The sequence below is a fragment of the Leptonotus elevatus genome, chromosome 1, assembly GCF_054856555.1.
Source record: "Leptonotus elevatus isolate MCC_2025b chromosome 1, RoL_Lele_1.0, whole genome shotgun sequence".
Taxonomy (NCBI): Eukaryota; Metazoa; Chordata; class Actinopteri; order Syngnathiformes; family Syngnathidae; genus Leptonotus; species Leptonotus elevatus.
In genome coordinates this window covers 55,406,750-55,434,565 of record NC_141239.1, presented here as the reverse complement: position 1 = coordinate 55,434,565, position 27,816 = coordinate 55,406,750, and the positions used below count along the sequence as shown (strand labels likewise).

At 40.3% G+C, this 27,816-nt stretch overlaps 1 pseudogene; it reads right to left on the bottom strand.

Annotated features, from left to right (window-relative positions):
• Nucleotides 1–25: 25 nt before the first annotated feature.
• On the bottom strand, nt 26–27,816 carry LOC147184701 (general transcription factor II-I repeat domain-containing protein 2A-like; annotated as a pseudogene).

Here is a 27,816-nt window from a genome sequence, read left to right as displayed (position 1 = left end):
ACATAAGTAGAAAAACTCACAAATTTCAGTGGGAACAGTGTTGTTGGTCTCCCTTTTTTGCCAGTACATCAAAGTCTGGAGTTAGTTTTGTTGTGGCAATTCTCAGGATAGATCTGAGGTGTTGGTCAGTTAACTTGGATCTGTGACGGCCTTTATTGATGTTCATGATGCTGAACGTCTGCTCACACACGTAGGTCGAGCCAAACAACACCAGCATCTTCTGTGCCGTCCTCCGGAGGTTTGGAAACGCGGCTTCGTTCAGTGAGGCATAAAAGTCATTCAGTTTAAGAGACTTGAACTTCTCCTTTGAAGCAGAGTCGGACTGAAGATCGATCAGTTCCAACTGCAGCTCCGGCGGTGCTGTTTCAGGCTCTTGTGACAGGGGACAGGACACCAGCTGAAGTGATGAGGCAATTTGTTTAAAATCAGAGAAGCGACGGCAGAATTCTCTGTGCAAGTCGTCCAGTGATTTACAGTATTTATTCGTGTTTTGGATGGTCCCTTTCTGCACGGCTAGTGTGGGGAAATGAGCGAAAGATTTGTTTGACATTTGTCTGGAGAATAAAATCAGCTTTGTTTTGAAGGAGCTCACATTTGTGTACATGTTGTGCACAAACTTATCTTTCCCCTGTAGCTTCACGTTCAGCTCATTCAGGTGTGAAAATATGTCCACAGCAAACGCAAAGTCACAAAGCCAGTTCACGTCACTCAACTCGGAATATTCTTCGGATTTTCCCATTAACTCCAAAAACGAGCTAATCTCCTTTTTGAGCTCCCACACTCGTAACACTCTTCCCAAACTTAACCAGCGGACACGAGAGTGGTAAAGTAGGTCCTGGTGACCCGCATCGGTTTCCTCCAACAGTGTAACGAACTGACGATGATTAAGTCCCCTCGCTCGTATGAAGTTAAGTTTTACAACTGGATCGACAACGTGATTAAGCTGCAACACAGACTTACACAGAGACTCCTGGTGAATGATGCAGTGAAGGAAAAAACGTTCTGCTCAGGGTTTTGCTCCTTCACTTTATCCTGGATCCTTTTCAGCAGTCCGACGTTTTTTCCTGTTAAATTTGGCGATCCATCCGTGGTGACATTAGAAAGTTTACTCCAAGGAAGCTTCATCCTCTCAATGACAGCGGACACATGTGCATACAAGTCCTCTCCTCGCGTTTTCCCCTTCAGCGACTCCATGCTCAAAAGCTCCTCAGTTATCTCAAAACTGTCGTTTATCCCTCGGATGAAAATTAGGAGCTGAGCAGTGTCTTTTATGTCGTTACTTTCATCAAATGCCTGTGAATATAACGTAAAGGTCCCCGCCTTTTTATTTAACGTGCTCACTATATCTTCATCAATCAGTTCCACACGGCGAGTCACTGTCCTCCGTGATAAACTGATTTTTTCAAACTTGCCTTTGGTCTCCGGACACAAAAGACTTGCTGTCTCTACCATGCATTCTTTCAAAAACTCGCCTTCGGAGAAAGGCTTGCTAGCCTTCGCCAATTTGAACGCCAGCAAAAAACCTGCCCTGGTACTTGACTCCTGAATTGAAGTTTGTCGGTGAAAAAAATTCTGCTGAGCCTGTAAATTAGCCGCCAACCTCTGTGCAGTAGCCTCCCGTTCTTGTGTTGACTGCTTGCTAGCATAATTTGCATGTTTCGTGGCAAAGTGACGGCTGATATTGTACTCTTTAAAAACCGCAACGGCTTCTTGGCATATCAGACATACAGCCGTTGATCGGACTTCAGTGAAAAAATATCGTGTTGTCCACTCTTTATTAAACACTCGGCCCTCACCGTCCACTTTCCTTTTCTTTGGTCCGCTCATTTCGACAGACGGGGTCAGATGGTCACTCACAGCAGTCCTTCACTTTACGTGAGACCGCGCCAGCGATTTTATTTTCTGCGCCCTCGTAATTAAAGAAGCGAAATAACGCCATAATATGTGTGTGTTAAGAGCGGCAACTTAATCGCTGTCCTTGGTACCCGCGGTAAAGCACTATTAGGGATGTGAAGGGAATTTTTTTTTTTGCATATTTTCTCTGGCCCACCCATTTTTCCTCAGGCCCACCCACAATAAAAATCCTAGCGCCACCTATTGGTGAAACGCAGGCATTGCAGGGACAAAATTAAATTAATGATTTTGAATTTTTTTCTAGCCTTATTGGATAAGTTCGGCGGGCCGGATTGAAAAGCATAACGGGCCGTATTTGGCCCGCGGGCCGGGGTTTGCCCATGTCTGCCCTAACCTGTTGCATGTCCTTCCCATCTCTGTCTCTTTGCCTTGCCAACCTGTATAGATCAGTCAATCAGTCATAGTAAGCCCCTTTTTTGGCCTTTACCACTTCTACTTTCACCTTATGTGGCATTTCCCTGTTCTCCTGTCTACTTTCTTCAGTCCTGTGTCCCACTTCTTCTTAGCTCTATGGATCCACTTCTGCACCTCCTCATTCCACCACCAAGTCTCCTTATCTCCTTTCCTTCCAGATGGCACACCAAGGACTGTCCTGTCTCTCTGATCACATTTGCTGTAGTTGTCCAGTCATCTGGAAGCACCTCCTGACTATCCAGAGCCTGCCTCAACTCCTTCCTGAAAGTCATACAACACTCTTCCTTTTTCAGCTTTTACCATTTTGTCCTCTTTCTTCCCTTTGCCGTCTTTGTCTTCCTCACCACCAGAGTCATCCTACACACTACCATCCTATGCTGTCTGGCTACACTCTCACCTACCACAACTTTGCAGTCGCTGATCTCCTTCAGATTACACCGTTTACACAAGATGTAGTCTACCTGTGTACTCCTACCTCCACTCTTGTAGGTCACCCTATGTTCCTTCTGGAAGAAAGTATTCACAACAGCAATTTCCATTATTTTTGTCAACCACCATCTGTTCTTCTGCGTTCCTTTCCTGGATACCAAACCTGCCCATCACCTCCTCATCATGTCTATTTAAGTCTGCACCAATGACAACTCTTTCACAGGGATGATCTGCATCATTTCATCAAGGTCCAACCAAATGTTGTTCTTCTCCTCCAGTTTACATATACCTGTGGCGCATACCCACTGACAACATTGATCATCACACCTTCGATTCCTTGCTTCAGGCTCATCACTCTATCTGACACTCTTTTTACCTCCAGGACATTCTTAACAAACTCCTCCTTCACGATAACTCCTACTCCATTTCTCTTCCTATCTACGACATGATAGAATAAATTGAACCCTGCTCATAAACTTCTAGCTTTGCTCCCTTTCCACCTGGTCTCCTGAACACACAATATGTCCACCTTCCTCCTCATGTCAACCAGCTCTCTACCTTTTCCTGGCATAGTTCTAACATTCAAAGTTCCTACTCAGTCTTAGACTCTTGGTGTTCCTCTTCTCTTTCTTCCTACGAACACACTTTCCTCTTCTCCTTCTTTGACGAACAGTGGTCCAGTTTCCACCGGCACCCTGTAGGTCAACAGCACCGATGGGCCTCCTGACACAACCCTCTGTATTTATCCGGGCTTGGGACCGGCACAAGAAGACACTGGCTTGTTCTCCCTTGCGCCTACATTAATAATAATAATAATAATAAACCAACGAAAATCAGACATTGCTTTTAAAATTGTTGTTTAGAAAAACTTATGTAAAATACTCGTTTTCTGTGTTATTGTAAAACCAAATGTAAATACTTCTGATTTCCTTAGTCCTCCATGAAAGGAAACAAGTTATCTTTGTGTTTTAAGCAAAACAATAAATCATGGAGATTGGAGTTTGAGATTGCAGTCATTACCTAGTGATAGTCGAGAATATGCCAGAAATGTTTCCCAAATGACCGCTTATTATATAAATTTGAAGATATCTGTGATGCTAATCGACACACCTTGAACATGTCTCTATAGTCAAATTATTTTCAATCTTACCTTACCTCAATCAAACCTTTGGAACGAATTTGGCCAGAGGTCAATAATCGGGTAAACTATCCCCTAAAAATGGCTCTGGTTCACCTGCTGGATCAAGAATTACTTGATATGCATGACAATTTCATAAAATGATGGCATGACAAGTGAGTCGGGTTGGTCTTGACAGAGTTGTTCAAACCTGGAATGCCCACAGGATCCCTGGTTGGTCATGATGGTAATTGAATGTTCAGAGCCTCAAAACATTGAACAATATTGTCTAAAACTAAAATGTTTCTTTACTCATTTTAGGCAGAGGAATACCAAACCAGCTTGCTGCTGGTAGCGGTCGAGCAAGCATTCCAACTGAGATGCTGCTGAGGCAGCACACAATGTATGAACAGGAATTGGGGTCCTCCCTGACTTCGGACTCTACCTTTTGGCTCTGACCCATTTGCATCAACGCAACACCGATGTTGTGCGGAGTAGCTGTTTGAAGAGAGGTTTCCTGACATTTTTCTTATTTTTGAGTTTTGTTAACAGTAACCACAGTGTTTTTCAGGAGGCACTGTTTGGTCTATCTGATAAACGTGACTGAAAGACATGTGAGGTAAATATTAGGTGGGGATATGTATAAATAAAATGGAGTAAATTTGTACGTCAAGTTTGTGACAAAATGATCGTGCATGCTTAATTGTAAATAAACACCAATATTGTTTAGATCTCTACATATTCTTTTATTGTCAAAATTATGACAAGTATAATGATGTAACCCTGAATTGAATGCCATACTAATGTGTAGCATGGGAGTGCAATGTTACAAAAAATGCTTTTAAGATAAAAGTTAACATTCAATAAAACTCAGTCTGGCACTGACAGCCCCCTCTGAATCTGATTCTCAAAAGGTCAGTGAGGAGGTACAGCTTGCTAATTTCTTGAAACGCGCTTTTAAATAAAATATATTTTATATAATAAAATATATTTTAAATAAATATTAACGAATACTGAAATCCAGTCTCCTCAAACAGAGGCCATCACACCTGCCTTGTCTCTACTTTTCAACATTTAAGAGCTTGGGCATTTAACAATGTTAGAAAAATACAATGCTCTTATGAACCATACAAACAAACAGTTGTTGCTACTTTGAGACAGAACAAACTTTAATAGTGGAACAACCTATGTAGTGGTGCCAGAGACGAGACCAGCACCTTCAAGAACCAGACCCGTCACTAGAGCCCAGGCTTAAGAGGGGCACATGAAATGCATGGGTGGGACCAATTAATATGAATACCCTACAGGCAGCATTAACTTGCCCCATATATTTGGATGAATTCACATAGCACTGCCGTGCATCTATCCATTGAATGGCGCCCGACAGCATTTACAGATCATACACATACAGTAGACGGCAACGCCCTGAGTATGTTGACGCCACAGCCATATTGGATGAGGCAAAGTGAAGCTATTTGTAAAGATGCCTCGTTCAGTTTCTTCTTGGAGATGTATCATCAAGCCACAACTCATTGGATTAATAAGGAACCATTACCTTTGATTATATTATCCCATTCTAACTCAATCTTACTATTTATTTGCCGGCATTTAATGCCGAATACAATTGCCACATCCAGTATGGCGGATGCGCTGACATATTGCTTCGAACGGGCCACTTGTTTGAATGGTGTCTGCAGCAGAATTAAAAAGAAAAAAGGAATGCACAAGCCTACCTTATTTAGGATGCCAAAATGATATGTGGCTCCCGTTGTTTCTTTTTTCAAGTGGCTCTGTAGTTGCCGACACAAATGTAGTATGTCCCTCCTCACTTGTCTTGTGCGCCAGAGTCCTCGGAAACTTGCAGCTTCACTTGTACAAAATGTACATGATTCTTGTACGCCAACATTGACGTATTTGTCGCGCATAAACCAGCGTAGACTTACCTAACAATACTAGTAAGGTAAGGCTGTGATGGCTGTTGTAGATAAGACTGGCCATCAATCGAACAAAATCGCACCACTATTTCTTCATATTGTGATGTCTTGCAAGAATCCACCAGCAAACGGTTGGGAATGTCATCCTTTCTATATGTCTTGAAGAAATGGCTACTGTTGGCCATAGCCGACGCCGAAAACAAGAATAATTCACGAGCGGCGAGCAGTATAGCAGCAATGAACACAAGCAGCCAACATTAATATAAAGTACCCCCTCCACCATCTACGAGACCTGTGTTGCGTTACTGACACTCGGACATAAGAGAATATAATAATAAAAAAACGAGAACCATTTTAGAGATCCATGCCTCAAATGGGGGGCCACAATCATCTTGGTGGGCGGGCACGGACCCCTATGGCCCGCCCATGGTGACGGATGTGTCAAGAACGCTGCCCTCTACATCCACAGCCCGACACTTGAGGCAGTGACTGCTACTTTTCCTCCACTCCAAGATGCAGTTTTTACACCCGATTAGGCTTCTGCAGCAGGTTGAAAACATTGGCTTGTGTGAAGGACCTGTATTTTTGGGGGGGATTAGTTATATCCTAGGTGTAAGTTAAACATTGCAAACAGGGCACTAAAACTGATTTGAAAAACCCAACACAACTATAAATGGAAAATGTACTTTGATGTGAGGATTATTTGAGTGTATGCATCTCATTTTGAGTTTACATAGTAATACTGTTAACAACAAAATAACATGATCAGTGGTTCCTTCAGAGTCTATAATTTTATTGCCTTGACTATCAATCAAAATGATTAACTCCTGTTCTCCCAGGACCTTACCTTACCTTAAGGTAACTCTTGCCACACAAGCCTCAAACTCCGTGAAGCTTACTGTGACCATCTTCTTGGTCTCCAGCTTGCCACTTAAAACTTCAGCAATTAAGACATTCCTGAACATACTTTCATTAATACACAGTTAAGTATATTTAAGTTTGCTGTAATTTATTGCTATTTTTTGAACAAGTCTTAGTATATCAAGTGGTGGTCATCATTCCTACTAAAACTGTAAATCCTGATTTTATTGGGCATAGACCTATATGAATATCAAAACTGCACAGATAATTTTCCTCCACATCATTAGGTTGTGTACCCCAATATTTCACTTAATTGGCTGTAGCTTTTATTGAAAATCACCACTTCTGTCATTTTGTTATTGGACTTCACCATTTATTGTAGTCATTTTGATTATATTTGGAATGATTGTTACATCTTAATATACATACAGTGATAATTACAACTTAGTTTAATGCTTAATGTTGTGGGTGAAAATATGCAGGATAGAGGTACTGCATATCAGCAAATGTTACCCACATCTACGTACCGTATAAAGTAGAACAAGAAAATACATAAAATGTGAAAAGTGACAGTTTAGCAAAAATGTTTTTTCATTACCTCACAAATGTTTTGTTTGGGGTATTCCTCGGCATTGGACAGGTGGCACTTGAAGCTGGGCTTGGTGGGTGGTAAAAAGAAAACCGGGTAGGTTGGCCTGATTGCATTGCACCAGCTGATTTGTCCACAGTGGTGCTGTCGCCATGCACTTCATAATGGCCTCTTTCCATGAATTCAAAACAGTTGAACTCTCCACGAGATCTGGGAATTATGGCCACGTTGGCTTTGTCTGTTAGATATAGGGTGTCCTTTTGGACAGGTGTAGATGTTAAGAATCCTGAAAAGTAGAGTAAACCTATTACATTTTACTCAAGTGACATAAACTGAGTGATCACAATGCTTTTTAGACTACATGAGGAAAATCGTATAAATTCCATACCATACATCAATATCTGTGTATTATTATTATTAACCCTCATACAACAGTCTTAAGTTACATTTGTGCACAAAATTAGAAATTGGAAAACGAGTCATTCTTTGTTTTCTTCATTTTGGTTTTTGGAACAAATATTGAGAAAACAAAGTCATTTTTTTGGTTTTGTACTTCCCGTTTTATTTGGAAAAACAACTGAACGAATGATACATGGCTTTATGAGCTGTATGCAAGAAGGTTATCACAAATAGTGGTACAATCATCCTAATATCTCAGCAATAACTACAAAGCTATTATGTCAATTGTTCATTAAAGTGCTAATAGTAACTGGAACAGGACATTTTAAATATAGATGTCACCTTCTCAAATTAAATTGAGTAACTTTGAATTCATGGATTTGCTTAAAATATGAGTAGTTTTGCTCATTAGTTTGTTGATGCTTTTCTAAATGTTCCAGATTTACTGGATATTTGAGAGTCTTAGAACAACATGAACTCTGGTTTACACATGCATTTTGTGGTGTCGGGACACAAATAACAAGGCCAGCATATACTTGTTGAAAATCCGCATCCATATCGATGGCTCTCCCACACAGGGCAAAAACGCTGGTGGTGCGATGAGTCGTGAGTCTCTGAGGATGTAATTGTCTTTAACTGAAAGTTCATCCCTAAAATTATAGTATGGAGCCAGTATCACTCACTAATTTAGCAGAGGGGGGAGGCCAACCACTTTTGATTTGTGAGCGCACGGCAGCGGAGTCAAAATCTGCCACTGGGAGGGAGCTCAGGGTAGCGCAAATCTGTGCAACCATCTCAGGTTCTGCATCTGGAATAGACTCAGACGTCACAGGCATGGGAAGGCATGAAAGACAATCTGCCGTGTAGTTTTGGGAACCAGGACGATAGATTATATCATAAACAAAACAGAGCAGGCTTGTCTGATTCCTTTTGTGCTGAGCAGTGTTGTCAATGCCTGGTGATCTGTTCGGATAGTGAAGCGCCCCCACAGATATGTTCTCCATTTTTTCGTAGCCCACACACAGGCAAGTGCTTTTTTTTTCTACAATTAAATATTTTCTCTCTGTTTCAGTTAGTGTACGCGGCGCAAAAGCCACTGTGCTATCAAGCTGAACTTGTGCAAAGACCGCTTCAAGGCCATAGTCTCTTGCATCTGTGTAAATCACAGGTCGCAGAGAGTGGTTAAAGAGAGCAAGTGCAGGACTGGTTACAAGAAGTTGCTTGATTTCCTCAAAACTGTTTTGTGCTGCAGTGGTCCAAATGTATCTTTGTCATTTGCACAGGCATGCATAGGGGCTACAACTTTCGCAAAGTTTGGCAAGAACTTTGAGTACCAGAAGACTAGGCCCAGGAATGATCTCAGAGCAACAGCATCAGATGGAGGTGGAGCTTTCAAAACAGCATCAATGTGCTCTTGGTCAGGAAGGACGTATGCAGTGATAAAATGATCAAGAAAGCATAGAGAAGTTTTCCTGAAGTGTCATTTTTTCTCATTGAGCATCAATCCAGCCTCCTTCAGCTTTTGAAGTACCATGTTGAGATGCTGGTCATGATCATCAGGGTGTCACCATAGACGATAATGTCATCCAAATAATTTTGGACACCTGGGAGGCCTTTGAGAATGTCAGCCATCATTTTCTTGAAGTCTGAGGGAGCAGAAGCGAGACCGTAAGGAACCCTGCAGAGTCTGAACAAACCCTCATGTGTGATAAATGCTGTAAGGTCTCTGCTATCTTCATGAAGAGATTGGTAGTATGCATTAGGCAAATCAATAGTACAAAACACCTTTGTCAATACCTGCCACTTCTCTGAGGTCTTGAAATAACTGATTGAAGATGGACACTCCGCTGATTTCTTTAGGGATTTTTTTTTTGTTGCTTTTTCCCCGCCACTGCTGCTGATTCAACATGGTCGGAAATGTGCTTTCGCCACCAGCGTTTTTGTCCTGTCCGGGAGAGCCATCGATACCATTCGAGATGTGGATGTGGATTTTCAACAACTATATGGTGGTAATTATGCAACAGGAAATGCTTGGCCTGATGCTCTCATGAGAGCCACACTACGCCACTGCCTTGGAGCCGAGGGACAACGGACTTTCTACTCTCTACCGGATACAGGTGAGTTTGACTCTGGGTGTATAGTATTTTTCTAGGGCATCGACAGCAGAGTAATGTAAATGTTGTTGTGGAACAGCATGCCTCCAGACAGCGAAGACAAGCACCTCATGAGACAATTTCACAGTATGTAGTCGCACTGCGTGATCTTGCTTCAAAATGCGGATTTGAGGAGAGAACAAATGAAATGATCGGGGACCAGTTAGTTGAACACGTGTCTAACCCAAACATAAGAGAGAGGCTTTAGCTCAAATCACACATTTGGCTTTTTTTTGGTAACATTTGTAAAGTTTGATGTGCCAGCTGTAACAGACGGTGTGAAGGTTATTGACAGTTCGGGGAAAGAGTTGGGTTTAAGACATAAGCTATTTGAGGATGCAGTTAAAGAGCCCTCACATGGAGTGCTAACCATCAAATATGAAACTGGTTTGTATCAGTGACATTTGTCATTTGTATCATGTAATTGTATGGATATATACTTCCTTGTTGCCTTTCTTATAATTTTCTGAATCTGTCTCCATGGAACAGTATGGACCAGCCTAAGAAACTGTGATCGTCAAGATAGAGATTCCTCCCAGTAAACGGCAGAGGCTGGACACTAGAAGCCAAGCATGTAAAAATTAACACACGATTAGCATACTGTGGCGCCTGCATCCTTGCTCCCTCCGCATGAGGCCACGTCCCTTCTTGTTCATCCGTTTTGACGCCTTTGGCATTTAAGAATGCCCCAACCGAATGTTGGTCAATGACAGGCAACTGACTTCCAAGAAGTATAAAAAGAAGTGACAATCTCGTACGGGGGCAGTGTATCGTGAGTGGAGAGTGAGACGCACCAAAGTTTACCGTCATTTGTTTTTGGCAACATGGAAACGACCAACGTTTGTTTTCAATTATCTCTCCAGCGGACGTAATCACGAACATTGTTTGCCCCTGGAAATTGACTGGACAACAGTTATGGGCTCTTTGCACAAAATGCCGTGGCGTCACATTTTCTTTCCGGCTTGGACACCATTATAAGGGAGGGTATTGCTCTTAAAAAAGATTGGGGTTTTGTTCTAAAAGCAACAAAAACACTATCACACACATTGTTGTGTTCCTCTGTGCACGTTTGGCCAAGAACAACAGTGTTCTTAGTTACCATCAATTTCCCAGCGATATTGAACTCCAAAAGCAATGGCTTGTGAGTATTCGGCACACTAAATGCAAAGTCACATCCCACACCATGGTCTGCAGTCTGGACTTCACCCCGGAACAATTTATTCACCTGGGAAACTCCGAATGAAGAGCTCAGTTACAAAAATGTGCAGTGCCCGTACTGTTCCAGTAGAATGATTGCAAATGCAACCACCAAGGCTTGGTGTATGGGAACAAGTAAGCAGACCTGAGCAGGACCAGGACTGTGAGCAGCCGATGCAATGCTCTCCTGTTGCCGACCATGATTATTGTTCTTTCAAAGAACCCGTTTTTCCGAACATGGCTGTGGAAGAAAATATAAAATTAAAAGAACTAGAGCTGCGAGCAGCTATAAAGGGCCCTCGCAACCCTGGCCACATGGGGGGATTTGCACGTTGGGGTACTGGTACATTGGGTTACTGTTACATAGGACAAGGACTGTATAAAATTGTAATGTTTTTTCCAAGCCTTGTTTGTGCAAAGTTTCATTAAAAGGCCAAAAATGGCCTTAAATAAAATCAAAATGGTGGACTTCCTTTTAGGTTTAGCATATGGCTACAGAATACTTTTTTTGTAGGTTTTAGGCTGATAGGTATGCCTCCCAATTTTCACAAATCGATGCGAGCCATTTATTGGAAATTGCACGAGACATCTCTGAAATAATCATGTTCATGACAGGTCTGATGTGCGTGCAGTTTTATGAATTTTCTCCCATGTTTAGACTCTCAAAAACAGCATCATGTTTCTTTGCAAACAATGCATTGCTATGGCAACGGCGTGTGACCAAATAAAAAGCTTTCTAACTTTTCATCTTCAACATTTCAAGATAAAATATGACAAGTTTAAAGACGATCTGATAATTTTTTAGGAGGACTTCGTTGAAATATGACATCAATAAAAGGCCCCAAGAAATGGGGACAAATTCCAAAGTAAATCAAAATGACGGACTTCCTGTTTGGTTTAGCATATGGCTCTAAAATACTTTTTGTACGTCATGGGCAGTTATATATGCCTCCAAATTTTCATGATAATAGGTTAAACAGGAATGCATCGTTAAAGAGCAATTTTGGAACACAAAATATGATGTCCCGCCCCTGGAGGACTTTCTGTTAGTTTTAGAATATGTTGTATATCGTGGGCTGTTACATATGCCTCCAAATTTTCGTAGCTCTAGGTGAAATGTAAAACCGGGCATGCTTCGTTAAGAAGGAATTTTTTCTCTTTGCAACATCTTAAGACGAAATAAAAAACTTTTAATAACTTTTCATCTTCAACATCTTAAGATGAAACACACCAAGTTTGAAGACGATCGAATACATTTTGTAGGACGAGTTTGTTAAAATAAGACCCCCTATGAAACAGTCCAAAAACATGGCAACAAATTCCAATGGAAATCAAAATGGCAAACTTCCTGTTAGGTTTAGCATATGGCTCCCAAAAAGTTTTTTGTACGTCATGGGATGTTATATATGCCTCCAAATTTTCGTAGCTCTACGTGAAACGTACAACCGGGAATGTTTTATTACGTAAGAATTTTGAAAGGCAAAATGTGATGCCCCACCTCTGGAGGACTTCCTGTTAGGTTTAGCATACGGTACCCGAAAACTTTTTCTGCGTTGTGGGCTGTTACAGAGGCCTCCAAATTTCCGTGCCTCTAGGTGATTCGCACAAACAGGAATACTTCATTAAGTAGGAATTTTAAAACTCAAAATTTGATGCCTCGTCATATAGTATGTTAAAAACTTTAGATTTGTTCCCCTGATGTTGTTCCAGGTGTTGAGATGTTATAGCCTAGGTTTGAAGTCAATCGGTTTAACTGTGTAGGACAAGGGGGCAAAAGTATGACCCCTGTAAATGTGCAAAAATGCCACCCAATTTTTGTATCCGTAGGTCAAACGTAGCGGGACAGGGCTCCATTAAACCGCTACAGACCCATTTTTTTTGTCCTTAACATGAAATATTAAAATATCAATTTTTTTGCCCAGCCTGATGTGTGTGTACAATTTGGTGAGTTTTCATTCACGTTTAGTGTCTTAAAAATGTGATTGTTTGCGGAGAAGAAAAATAAGAATTCCTACAGAAACAATAGGGTCCGCCGCCGCTGCTGCTCGGGCCCTAGACTTTTTGAAGAAACTGATTCAAGATTTAAAAATTAACTCCATATTTGGACTACAACAATTTGCCAAATCCAACGACAACTTTCAATTCTATACTAGGTAAGGTGGGGAAAGCTACCCATAGACCATGTGGCAGGTGGTGTTTTTCAGACATAGGCCTTTACTCAACCCCACATCATCCGTCCATCCGGCTCCATTACAACCGTCAACACCAAATAACAACAGTAGAACACAGTTCACAATAATTTCTCTCGTAACACGTCTAACAATTAAAAATAATAATAATTAAAACTAGAGCTGCGAGCAGCTATAAAGGGCCCTCGCAACCCAGGCCACGTTGGGGTATTTGCACGTCGGGGTACTGATGTTATACTCACAAAAGTATTTTGTTGAGATGTAATTTATTTTTTTTCCATCAAGAGTCACTTTTTTGGTTCATTGCAATTTTTTTTACTGCAATGTGTCTATTTACATTAAGAGGTGATTTTCTGTTTTGTGAAATGAACACTGGGTCTCAGCACTAACCTGTAGTGTCACAGGAACCATGTATTGTACAGCGGAGAAAGGTGGCTCATAATCAGAGTGCATGGACAAAAGCAATAAGTGTCCAGCATCGCTGATTTACGTGGTGTATTTCTGATACTTACAGGATTATCTATATATCTGACAGCGGGCACCAAACCGGGACCCGCTACACTGGCACGTTGAGGTACTGTTACATAGGACAAGGACCGTCTAAAATGTAAATGTTTTAACATTCCTTGTGCATGCAGTTTCATTAAAAGGCCAAAAAAGATGTGCAATTCTCAAAATAAAATCAAAATGGCGGACTTCCTGTTAGGTTTAGCATATGGCTACAGAATACTTTTTTTGTAGGTTTTAGGCTGATAGGTATGCCTCCCAATTTTCACAAATCCAGCTGAATCATACATTCGGAAATACTACATAAAAATGTCTAGAGGGCACTATTGAGCCATTTATTGCAAATTGCACAAGAAATCTCTAAAATATTTATGTGCATGACAGGTCTGACGTGTGTGCAAAGTTTAATGAGTTTTCGCACATGTTTAGACTATCAGGAAAAGCAGCATTTTTCTTTGCAAACAATGCATCGCTACAGCAACGGCGTGCAACAAAATAAAAAGCTTTCGATAACTTTTTATCTTAAACATCTTAACCCGTCGGTGTTATTTGTCCATTTTCTGGCTTTTTTATGTTTTTCTGTTTTTCATCAAAGAAAAAGCATTTGAAAAAAATACACTAGGGACCTGACATTTTACCAGGATTGTTTAAAAATGTACAAGTTCAAATTGGCGCCATGCTGTAATTTATAATTATTACCAAACAGGAGGGAGAGATTCACACGAAATTGTTGTAATAATGCCCGATTTTGGCTCATTGACTCCCATTATAAATCACAGTTTTTGATATGCTGTAAACCTGATGTGTTATAATGCATTTTCCGTGATTACTGATGCAATCGCTTCTTTGACGAGTCATAAACATGAAAATAGAGGAATTTGTGTGTTGAGAGTGTTAACACAAAAATCCACTAGGTGGCGCCAAAGGCTAATAAATGAATACAAAATGCATGCATACATTTTTTTTTATTGTTATGACTTATGGACTTGTTTGAGCCTCTAACTATGTCATATGAAATATTCAAATTATTATTTTATTTTATATATATATATACAGCATAGTTAGTCTTGCTATTAGCATAATACTGCTATTGTTGTCCATAGGGGGCATTAAAAAAAGGATTTCTTTTTTTATATATGTGTAGATAGGTCTGATGCCACTGAACATTTTGAGCGGTTGAAAGTGAAAAAAATATTCATAAATGACTAAGTTATCTCACTTCAAAGGAAATGCCTGATTTTGGCAAAATTACAAGAGTTTTGTGCTATTCAGAAAAATGCCATTGTGAAAAACTGGGCATGCATAAAAAAATTATATTGTTATGACTTATGACCTTATTTTGAGCCTCTAACTATGTCATATGAAATATTCAAATTAGTCTTTTATTTTATATATATATATACAGCATAGTTAGTCTTGCTATTAGCATAATACCGCTATTATTGTCCATAGGGGGCATTAAAAAAATAAAATGAAATAAAAACTATATATGTATAGATAGGTCTGATGCCACTGAACATTTTGAGCGTTTAAAAGTGAAAAAAATATTCATAAATTACTAAATTATCACACTTCAAAGGAAATGCGCGATTTTGGCAAAGATTACAAGAATTTAATCCAAAAAAAATAACGCCCACGGGAAAGAAACACCAAACCAAGACGAATTTTTGAAGACGATCAGAACCATTTTGTTAAAATATGATCCCTATAAAAGGCCACAAAAAAAGGCTACAAATCCCAAAGTAAATCAAAATAGCGGACTTCCTGTTTGGTTTAGCATATGGCTCCAAGAGACTTTTTTGTACGTCGTGGGCTGTTGTATATGCCTCCAAATTATCATGGCGCTAGGTGAGATGTACGACCAGGAATGCATCGTAAAAGAGGAATTTTGGAACTCAAAATGTGATGCCCCGCCCCTGGGGGACTTCTTGTTGGGTTTAACACATGGCACCCAAACACTTTTTTGTACATCGTGGGCTGTTACATATGCCTCCAAAAATCCGTGCCTCTAGGTGCTTCGTACAACCATGAATGCTTAGTTAAGAAGTATTTTTGTTCCTTTGCAAACGAAATAAAACACTTTCAATAACTTTTCATCTTTAACATCTCAAGATGAAGCACACCGCGTTTGAAGACGATTGGATACAATTTGTAGGAGGAGTTCGTTAAAATATGAACCCTATGAAACAGCCCACAAAAAATGCAACAAATTCCAAAGTAAATCAAAATAGCGGACTTCCTGTTAGGTTTAGCATATGGCACCAACATACTTTTTTGTGCGCCATGGGCTATTACATATGCCCACACATTTCTGTAGCTTTAGCTGAAACGTACAACCCGGAATGCTTCATTATGTAAGAATTCTGGAACGCAAAATGTGATGCCCCCACTCTGGAGGACTTCCTGTTAGGTTTAGAATATGACACCAAAAGAGTTTTTTGTGCATTGTGGGCTATTAAATATGCCTCAAAATTTTCGTGCCTCTAGATGATTTGTAAAACGGGAATGCTTCATTAAGTAGGAATTTTAAAACTCAAAATTTGATGCCCCGCCCCCGTCACATAGTACGTCCAAAACTTGGGAATTTTTACCCTGATGTTATCCCAGGTGTTGAAATGATACAGCCCAAGTTTGAAGTAAATTGGTTTAACTGTGTTGGACAAGGGGGCAAAAGTATGACCCCTGCGAATGTGCAAAAATGGGCCAAAATTGGACATTCATATACTCATAGCTCATGTTAAGTTATTAACATTGTTTTTCAGTTTCAATTTATATTTTAGCCGTTTTGGATTTAGTTATAGCAGTATGGCTCAATGAATAGAATTGTATTATCTGTCTCACTCTCAGAAGAAGGGCAACGGGTTTTTACATTTGCTATCTTGAAGGAAGTCTGGTACCGGTCTCTGTCGGAAGAGGGGAGGCACAGGCTGATTATTGTTTTTCTCTAATCTGATTTATAGCTATGGGAACTTGCAGAAGGGAGGAGAGAGGAATTTTCTTGTATTTATACCCATGGGAACAGAGTTGTAAACAAATGTACTGTGGGCTGATGGGAGGAGACTTTTCGTATTCACCCACTTTTCAATAAATAATGATGTGCCGGAGTGGACGACACACAATCTGAACAATACTGCTTGAGAGAGTTCAATTGTTGTCATCAAAAGCTTTTGATACCTTTGCAAAGGGACTTCTTCACCAGGATCTCACCATTCAGTTAATTGAACACGCAAAGAGTACAATACTTAAATTGTCTACTCTAACACTCACTTACTGTTCATTTTAGGGTACTGCTACCAAAGCCTTTTTTGTTTGTCTCGGGGTGCTACACGCACGTGCTACCCAATTTTTGTAGCTGTAGGTCAAACGTAGCAGTACAAGGCTCCGTTTAACCCATGTAGCTACAGACCCATTTGTGTGTACTCGTGTATGGCAACTTATAGTTTGACAAATATCCTAAACGATGCTTATTGCGTGTCTTCTTATCAGGGGCAATCATTGCAACTCATAGACATCAATTGTTGGACGTTGGAGCCAATGGGTTGACCACCGCTTATCTTCCACAGCTGGGGCCTGCAGGTGGTCGTCACTGAGTCCCGTGATTCGGGCTGACGTTGCTTGTCACCTTCAGCTGTGCTCTCATAAGCTTTTACTAGCTTTTTTTTTTTTTTTTACTAGCTTGTCCCGCTAGCCACTCTTGTTAGCCACTCCAGACTGTGGCTCTGACTACTTCCCACTAACCACACGTTAGCTGCTCCCGCTAAATCCGTCTGGCTCGTTCATTCGGCGTTGCTCACTGGGCTTCACACCGGCTGTCAAGTTGCCATTGCTCGCCGAGATGCTTGTTTGCGCATGCAAAATAAGAATTAGTGGTAGAGTGTGGTCTCTTTGAGCCACCGTAGTGTGTGTGCTCCTAAAGGCATGTGCTTCAGCTGCGTTTATGCTATAGCGACATCTACTGTCACTTATTACACATTGTACCTTTAAATAAAAAAACTGGACAAATATGGTTACCTAATACAAATATGGTTTTATCCTTTAGTTTATTGTTACAGTCATTTCATAGTAATTCATGAAGTTATTTGAAATTAAAAAGTTATACTCTACAACAGAGAGGTGGCCACTTCCGTCGGCCCATCGTTTATGGATGCCCACCTTTTCAGTGAATTGTCCGCTTTTTCAGCGAGTACTTTATGAAGCAAGGCCTTGAAAAAAAATGCACGGAATGAGAAGTACTGATGAAGTCCCAGTTCGATGGACGAAAACCTGCTTCAGTCAGTGGGTGCGCAGTCCATGTATTGTCTTGATGCTTTGTGTTAGAACGCACAAGCGGACACTTTGCCAAAAAACTGGCCGACGATGGGCTGACAGAGAGGCGGAAGTACCCACCTCTGCTATGCAAGTTTAAATGAGTGTAAAACATTTGAGTGATCAATTTCTATTGATGTCTTTTTTTGGCACGAGGTGGCATTAGTGTTCCATGTTGGATGTTGCTGACAGGAGCAGTATTTTTAGTTTTAAAATAAGAGCAAAATTCATCCAAACATGAAGAAACTAATTGACTCCTACCCATTTTATTCATTGTAAACTAGACCCCAGTCACAACGAATTTATTTATCACAGCTTAATTGCATTATAGAGACTCTTTTGCACAATGTTGTATTGTTTCCATTTATTTTTGTTCCATTTTATACAGATGTGCTTTGTCATTAGTAACACAAGCTTTCCTGCAAACGAAACAGAAGTAACATTGATGATGTTACAAGACCTATCTTCTGAAGTTGCTGAATGAAATACACGTCACAGCTAAAGAGCAAGTCATTTAGCGTCACAGGTAAAAAGACAGGCATACACTCGGCTCTTGGCACTGGAAGCGCTTTGATTCCCTAGATTACATGGGGAATGCCCATGCAGACCTGCTTTGAGAGATACAGTATATCTTGTTAGCAAGCAACATTGCTTGTTGCTAACTCCTAACCGGCAGCCTACCAAGTGCGTGAGTTGAGGTGGTGGTGGTGGTGCTTCACAGTTCACATGATTCCTCAACTCTAGCTGTAAGTTCTTTAAACATTGTGTATTAGCTGCAGTGCAGTACAGTGCATTTCTACAGGGTTGCATGGCGACAGGAATAACCCAAGTAGGCTACAGTGCTTTCCAAAGAGGCATGCAAAGTTAAATCAATATTAACGCACATCCATTTAAGTGTAAATGCCTCACCATGTGTTTGTGTTTTTTCTTCTCAGACAGGAACCAACATTCAAGAGCATCTTGATGCATCACTAACAGCACACAACCCTATCTCCTGGCTGTTGGACCTAAGAAGATGTCTTTGCCACATCATACAACTCCATGCTGTACAATATGTTCACATTCATCCAGACTACTGTTTACAACATTAAAGGAATACAAGGCTTTTGAAAAACTAACCAGCTATTCTGTGAAATGGTTAATTTCAACTCTTCCCTGAGAAAATTGACAATTTATGTTGAGCGATTATGATTTTTATAGCACTGTTTATGAATATTTTTGCATTAAGTACAGTATCTGCCATTTTGGACAGTCACGTGAACATCATGATGTGTCGCGTGCGTAAAATACTCATATATGACATGGCTGCTAATGACAACAAAGATACTCGTGAGGAATTATTGCATCCCACGGCGGACATCAAAGGTGGAATTACGCCCTATAGCAAAAAGGCGGGGGTGAGCTTCTACAGGTGGACGTCGGATGACATTTGATTATTATCAGACGCGTCAAGGAGGCAGCGTTTTTTTCTTTTGTTTTTCATGCTGTTCGACAATCCAGACGGCAACTATACGGTGAATGGAAAGGTGAGTACAATAATTATTTCTTCGTACTGTGTATCTGTTTCAAATACCCCGGGATAACAAAGTGCAAAGGTACTGCTGGCATCACTGTTGCGGCCGTGTGTAGAAAAAAGTTTGCCAAAGCACCACCGTGGCTGTTCGCTAACTAGGTACAGTATGCTAGTTCAATGTAAAAGTGAGTATTTCTATCGCTTTACCGTGGGCTACAAACAAATAAATGTCAATTATTGCGGTTACGTACGTGGTTTTCGAATTGAGGCAGCAGCGAGGGAATCAAAAATGTTGTCTACCACCAACCCCCTCTGGCTAATAGCTAGCTGACAGCGATAGCTATTGCAATATAAAGTAGAGCATTTCTGTCGTGTTACTTTGAGTTACCCTCAAACAGATGTTTCTGGATTGGCACCATGGAAGTGAAACAACCAACAGTGATTTTGCTGGTTACTTATTGATTTTTCCCCCATATCACTGTGATCCATGAATCCCACTGATGTTGATCTTTGTAACGCCCCACCTATATGTTCCCCACTACTCTGTAGAAGAGGTGGGGATGATTAGCATTTCAGGAACAATTGATGGTTTGCTCAAAGCAGGAGTGTTGTGAAATTTTCGGCTCTGATTATAACACGCCTATTTTACCCGTTGAGGAGGCAGATATTTGAAAGTTTTGTGTGATTTGTAACCTGCAATAGATTAATGAGGTTGTCTTAACTCTATTTTTTTTCCTTTCTCTCTTCTTTGACCCAAGTCCTCACACTGCGGTGTCTCCAATTACATCTGCTTACGCTTATTTACATTGTGTGGACGTGGCTAGGGCTCTGTTTTACATCACAATCGCCTGCCTCAAAGGCTTTTGTCTTTTACGGCTTCATGTGGTTTTTATGGTGGCTGGCAGGAAATGCCACATGTGGTGCCTGAGGTTTGTTTGACAAGCCCCGATCTGATGATCCTTATTTATGGGCCACATGATGTGTGTCTGGTGACCTTATCTTTGCTGTTTGAAAAAGATCAGAGCGGATCTTTGTCAAAAGGATGGTGTGAACACATGATAGTTTATGTTTAAGAAATTAATTAATGTAGACGAATTAGTAGATTAAAAAAATTAAAAGGTTGCGGGGTATCGGTCTATACCCCAACTGACTGTAGTGATTCTGAATGTGATAATCCACAGTCTGAATTGAAATCCACAGAAGAGAATCAAGCTGTGAAAAAAGTAAGTTTGAAGAGGAGACAATAATGAAGCATATCGCCAAATGAAGGTAATTATATTATATATTTTATCTCAGAAACAATTGAAAAATGTAATGTTTGGAGCCCAGTGTTTGCAAAAGATAGAATAGTATGAATATATGAGACTCTCCCCATTGTGTTCACGATCCGGCCGGCGTGATGTTCTGGGTTGAGATTATATATGATTTGCTGGTAAAATGATTCCTTTCAGGATGGCTAAAGGCACATTCATGCAAATCTAGAACAGTAAATATCGTAGTAAAACATTACATACTATTATATGGGTTTCCTAGAAAAATTTGATCAGACGATGGAACCCATTTGAAAAATAAATATTTACAAGCTCTTTCTGTTGCATTAATGAATGTGCGAATGTCATTAAACTCAGTCAAAGGCTGGGCTCTATTTCAATGTCACACAAATAGACCTTTTCCTGTTCCAACAGCACAGGACCTACGGATCTTAATCAAATAACATTTACTAATCCCAACTAACAAAAACTACCAGATGCTCTTTTCCAAATAAATAATATGTAGGTTTATAAGTGACTAAATGAAAATGTTTTGCACCCAGAGGGTCTGGATCCCAGGAGGTGAGGGAGAGGTTATCCGGAGTTCACAGGAGGGAGACATCATTCCACATCTGGTCTACAAGGCCGCCGGATCCATCCCAGGCTCATCAATCTCACCACCTCAGACCGAGAAAACAAAGTTTGCTGAATCATATCAGCTGACCCTGTCCAAGGCTTCATTCCACAACAATTGAGTCACATTTGCGAATTTAATCTCCAGATGACTTCAAAGCAAGAACATTTCTCCGTCTGCCGATGCACCACGACACTCTTTCTTGAACAACAACAACATTTCGTGCTAAGCCTCATATATGCTATGCTTATTCCACTGAAAAATATTTTAATGTATCAAATTGTTCTTTAATGCCATATGACTGCTAAACTACCTCCTCTCCTGCTAAAGGGATGTTTTAATGATAACTACTTCCCCCACACAACCATTGCTTAATGTTGCGCTTGCCGTTTGCGATGATAAAGATCCCCGCTGGAATTTTTCTGTGAAGTATGAATTAATTCTATAATTGGACTCATTCGAGTCCAAAAGTAGGATTGAAGTAAATTAATTTAATTATAACGGTTTGATTTATAATATTACTATTTAGAAGTGGACATAACTGCTTTAATTTACTCAGTATGTCTCTGTATTAGAATTTAAGGTGATGTGGGGGGTTGAAGCGAATGTGTTAAATAGATTCCTTTGTCTTTACAAAACCAGTTGGTTAAGAGGGGGGAAGGGACATCTCTGGTGGCTCTGAAAACAACGTAAATCCTTATCTTGAAACAAAAGGGGGAAGTTTGGTGACGTGTATTGATGTATCATGTGACTGTCTGAGAAGCAGGGGTTTGAAAAGTCATGAAAGGGTATTAGTGCTTGAGAGAGGAGTGTCACACATGAGGGAGAACAATGGCGGAGTTCAGCCGATCTCATGTGTCCATAAGCTTATGTAAAAATAAATCCTGATTTCACCGATCTCATTGTCTGAGTTTGATAATCAACATTATGAACACGGGAAAACAACGAACGATTTTCCAACACAGGTTAAGTAAGATGTTGTGTAGTACTGTTGAGTACTCAGGGTAATTGTCCAACTTTTTGGTGCTCACAAAATAGCAGTGCTGCTTACATTGCATAAATCTGGTCAACTTGGATGACTCTAACTTGTGCCAGTAGGCTGAACTGATGTGATTATTTTTTAGTGTTGTGTTATACATGTTATTTTAAAGTTACAGTGAAGTATGAAGATGCAGTACTAGTAAATATTTCTCAATACAGTTATAGCAAAAGCCAGTATTCTTAATTGTTGTTGTTGACAAAGTGATTCATTCTTTTTTTTCTTGTGTTCTGCTGCACACATATATTTTATAGGTTCAAGTTAGAGTGAATTTTAAAGAATCAGTATAAGAGTAAGTATTTGTTCTTTTTTTTTTTTTTTTTTTATAAAAGCCAATACACGTAACTGTTGTTGAGTGATTGTTTCTTATGTTACAGTGAAGTGTGGAGAGTGTGAGCAATATTCAGAGAAAAAACTATCGTCTGAACTGATGTTGACAGCACGTGATAGTTGTTTCTTATATGCAATATATGTGTATTATTTTGTACTGTGTATTTTAAGCTATTTTGTGTAATATTATATATTTTTGCAGTTGATAATATTGTATATTAGTTTCTCATGTGTTCTCTCTAATATGTTTTTTGTCTAAAATATTTATTTTTGACAAATTTGTATTTTCTGCACATTTGTATTGAATAATTATTTGTTGCATTTTTATATTTACAAATATCTAATATTTGTATTATTCTCACTTTCTTTTGATCAAACTTTTTGCACCATAGCTAGCTAATATTTTTGACAAAACACACATAAAGCAGTTTTGCTTTGACTCTCGTTAGATTTATTATTGTTGTTGTTATTATTGTTGTCGTTGTTATTTTTATTATTGTGAATGTGTATCAAAGTTTTTAGGGTCAGATCCAGTTTCACCTTGCTTTCAATGTGTCCAGTTACAAGGTAGGGAAAAAACATCTTGTTGGATTCTCTATGTTCATACCCGTTTTCAAACGGTTAAAAATGTTGCAATTAAATAAATGTTAAATTTGAATGTGTTGATCATTAAATTTATTTCTAGGTTATTTCTCAATCAAAATACTGTAATTACAAGAAAACTATCAACTACAAGTAGCAGGATGCAAATTAATGTATGCTCATCAAATATGTTCAGCGGTAACAAACATTAGCATTCTGTATATACTGTGTAACATGGCTTTTCATTCTTTTTTGACATTAGTCATTAGTGTGAGGATTATATATTTAACATTTTATTACTTTGGTCTGTTAAGCCCATGTTTCACTCAGCAACTCAGGCTTGCGAGGGTGCACGCACGTAGCGAGAGTTTGTTTTCGTCAGGTTTCATTCAAGACTGCAAAACGTTGCAAAGATGTTCGGCAGACCTTTCAAAAGCATTTTTATGCTCAGTTTTTCTTGTCGCCATCAAATTTTGAACATGTATTTTTTTTTATTTGCAACTAAAAATGGTTTGCAAGCATAAACATGGGTGATAAGGTTCTGGCATAACACTCTTGGCAATGTTTTGCAGTCTTGAAAGAGACCCGACGAAATGCCATCACTCGCAATGCGCGCACCCTCGCAAGCCTTCGCTGTTCAGTGACACACGGTCTTAACTGACAAAAGTACCTGGAATAAAATGTTAAATATAAAGAGGAACAGTAAAATAGTGATACCGTAAAGGACATCTTCAGACGTGAGAAGACATCTTCAGACGTCTTAAGATAATCTTGAGACGTCTCAAGACATTCATATTTCCAAGACATCTTAAGGCATCTTAAGACTCGAGTCTATAGACATGTCTTAAAGACATCTTGATTTATCAAGACGTCTCAATACATGTCTATAGACACATCTTATAGACATGTCTTGACTTTAGAAGACATCTCAAGACATCTCAAAAATATGTCTTCAGACATAACTTAAGATGTCTTGAGACACATTGATGGCTGAGTATAAAGGAGAACTCATTCAGCCTGCCGGCTCATAGCAAGTTGGGGACTGTCTACAAGTTGCGTGTTACAGAGGCTAAAATTACCAATCAAGTCACCATTGACATTGTTCACTCTGGAAATTAAATTTGTCCCTAACCTGGACAGTAATCATCTGGGTGACTTTCACTCTGCTAGGCCAGCTGCATGTAGTGTGCTAAAAGCACGCTTTAGCCCACATTAGTAGAAGCAACCCGCCACCGCCCCACCCCCACATGGAAATACATGAAACCTGGCGTGCTGAGGATTTTACCCTGAACAGAATTGGTGCAGTATTTGGGATAGAAGACGGTCTTTTTCTTGCCCATTATGTCAGCAAACTCCCTTCAAGTGAACGACGGAAGTGCCCAGCTCTGGTTCTGTTCTGCTGTTTTATTTACGAATGTGAATGCATCACACAACTCACGGGAAAGTAGTGAGTAGCGAGAGTGGAGCGGAAAAGTTGAGGCGAACATTGGAGGTTGTTGCTTGTGTCAGTATTTTCGTATGCCAGGACTATTCAATTAGCGGCCCGCGGGCTGCATGCGGCCCATAACCAACTCCCGAGTGGCCCAACCTCTGGTCTAGCTCGCCTGAATTGAATTGCATTCAAAAGATGCAGAAGGCATCTCGGTTTGCAAGGTTTTAGAAATGAATGCAACAATACTTGTAGCCTAGTAACAGCCAACCCACATTGCAGAGCGTTGTTTTCACTGATCTTTATATATTACTGGATGGCCCATACGCGCCCGTGCAAGCCGTTGAAGCCACAGGGCGGCCATCTTACCCCTCCCATCTTGTGAGCAGACTACTGTTTAAAAACTATACGTACAGATTAGACATATACAGCTCGTAGCTCTTACTATATGGCCCCCCGGCGGGGTGGTCACTATTTTTTAAGTGGACGGTATGTGCTGCTTTGAACACCCCCTTTTTCTTTTATTGCTCAGTTCCTTAGACCCCAATATTAGATTTGGCAGAGGCATCTTTTGTTGAATTACAGGTATAATTCTTTAATAAATAAAAAAATACAAGTTTCCTCATGTAAACTTAACATATAATTTATACATGTATTTAAGGCAAGTTGTAAAATGTCTGAAGTCCTCTTTTTTATGTTTAATAAATTTAAAACATTTTTAATCATGCTGTTTCTGCTAAGGACTGTCTCAAATGTTCTCCAATTTCGATACTGTAAATGTAGAGGATCGTATGCCGAGAAACATTTCTTGGGAGTGGTAATATGGCAGCCTCACGCCTTCAAAAGTCTTGGTCTATCAGCTACCCAGTAATATATACAAATTAGTGGTTGTGTTGAAGCGCGGCTAGCGGTGCTAACAGGGGATAGCCGGAAATAACCAGGGAGAAAGATTACAGCATATATACAAATTTAAAAGCTCATGTCTGATTAAAGTAATTTTTTTAAACTTTGCTTTTAGACAATTTTTTTAATTCGGCAAGTGACTGACATCTTTTCAGGTCAGTTCCAAAATTATTCCACAAATTAACACCATTTACAGAAACACACCTTTGCTTAAAATTTGTTCTTGTTTTAATTTTTTTGTAGATAATTGTACCCCTTATGTTATAAGGACTCTCTCTCTCAATTTCATATCAGAAGTTGAGAAGAGGATGGGAACGCCTGCCAAAATTCGCGCAGATTTGGGGACATTTGCTCTGATCCACTGTGCTCTATGGATGGCATTCTGCAACATGTACTGGCCAACCTGTGCAGCTGGCCACACGTTCTATTTTACTTTTTTTTTGAGAGCTCAGTATTGTTCATTTGGTAATTTTACCGATTCGACATGTCATCATCATTGCTCTTTTTTTTTTTTTAATTGTTTTAAATTATTTTTTTATTTTGTATGTGTGTGTGCATGTGTGCGAGCGTGTGAGTGTGTACTCATTAGTTCACCTAAAACCTATTAAAAATCCCATACCCTTCACCTAAACCGAATACTTCAGAATCCAGCTGGAGTTGTGAGGTTGTCAGGAGACCCAAGGAGGAAGGATCAAAGAGAAGAAAGGAAAGTGAAATCCAGCACTGACCAGACATTACCTACTACCCACCGGGTTACCAACCAGAGTCTTTCACCAACCACAGAAACATCTAAATTCCAAAAATTAGGGAGACCTCAAGAGACCAAAGGAGAGACTGAGGAAAGGAAGGAAGGATAGATGAAGCAGATTGAGATCCACAGACATCAGCCTCCACCGATTCAACGACCAGAGGAAGAAGCAGACTGTGTTTGAATTTCGATAGATGCTGGTGTGGTGGATCTGGCATGCATGAAAAGCTCCACCAAAGAGGGGAGCCGTCGACCCCGGCCAGGACAGAGCAAGCACAACCCCCCAGGGCCCCTGTAGTATCTTCATTTCTTCTACTACCGTCAGATAGGGTCATATTGACAGAATTTTTTCGAGGAGGCGGGGCTTTTCCAACCCAACAAGTAGTGTACTTATAAACCAATGCTGTTGATCAAATATGACCTAACAGCTTAGACCAACAGATGGGTTATGAAATCAATGTATTTATTTTTCATGTTGTGGGCAGGGCATCACAACAGTTAGTTTAATTATTTAGTATGATTTTAAACCAATAATTAATTAAACTGACCAAACTGCTGACCCAACAGCGTTGACCCAACAGTTGAGTTACAAATTCGACCCAGCATTTTTAAGGGTGTAGTGAGCAAATAATTTTCGATAAAAACAATGCAACGGCTTTCTGTTGAGCCACGCAGCTGTCAGCATGTTGTGGGTCAGGGCACGTGGAGCGCAACAGCTTCTTCGGGTTATTGCACGCAATCGATGACGCTGTTCCAAAATTAGAAACAGCATCGCAGAACCTCTGTTGAATGAGCTGATCTTGACACTTACAATTATCTTTCATCTAATATCGCCAAAAATATGCAGGGAAGTAATACAGCACGTCGGAATGTAATGTTTTCTTCTATTTCCGGGTTTTGTTATGCGTTCAGCCCTTGTTATTTTTGTCCAAGGGGAGCACAGATCGTCACATAGGTCCCCCCCCCCCCCCCAAGGCCATGAACAGGTGTTCCTTTACGCCACAGGGTCAAAACGAGGACTCCATTGCCTACAGATAAAGTCTGACCCGTCCGGATCTCGTGAGAGCCTGTCGTGGTGTTGGGTGTGACCTCACTTGTCTTAGCGGGCACCGTCTCCGGAGTGGTGGCACTTGCGGAATGGAAATAATTTCCTTCGCACTCAGCGGTGGTCAGCTGGGCGTTCACCGTATGTTGAGGATCTGGACCAGCTCGAAGATGGAGTCTATTCCAACGCAGCACTGATCCTCCTCCCACATCGATGAGGTAAGACCTTGGAGTTACGGCTACTTCCAGGTTCACCCCAGGCGACTTCCAAACCTTCTCGTGGTTCAATTTAGTGTCGACGGTGTCTCCTCGGTGGAGCACAGGTAGGGGCACCAT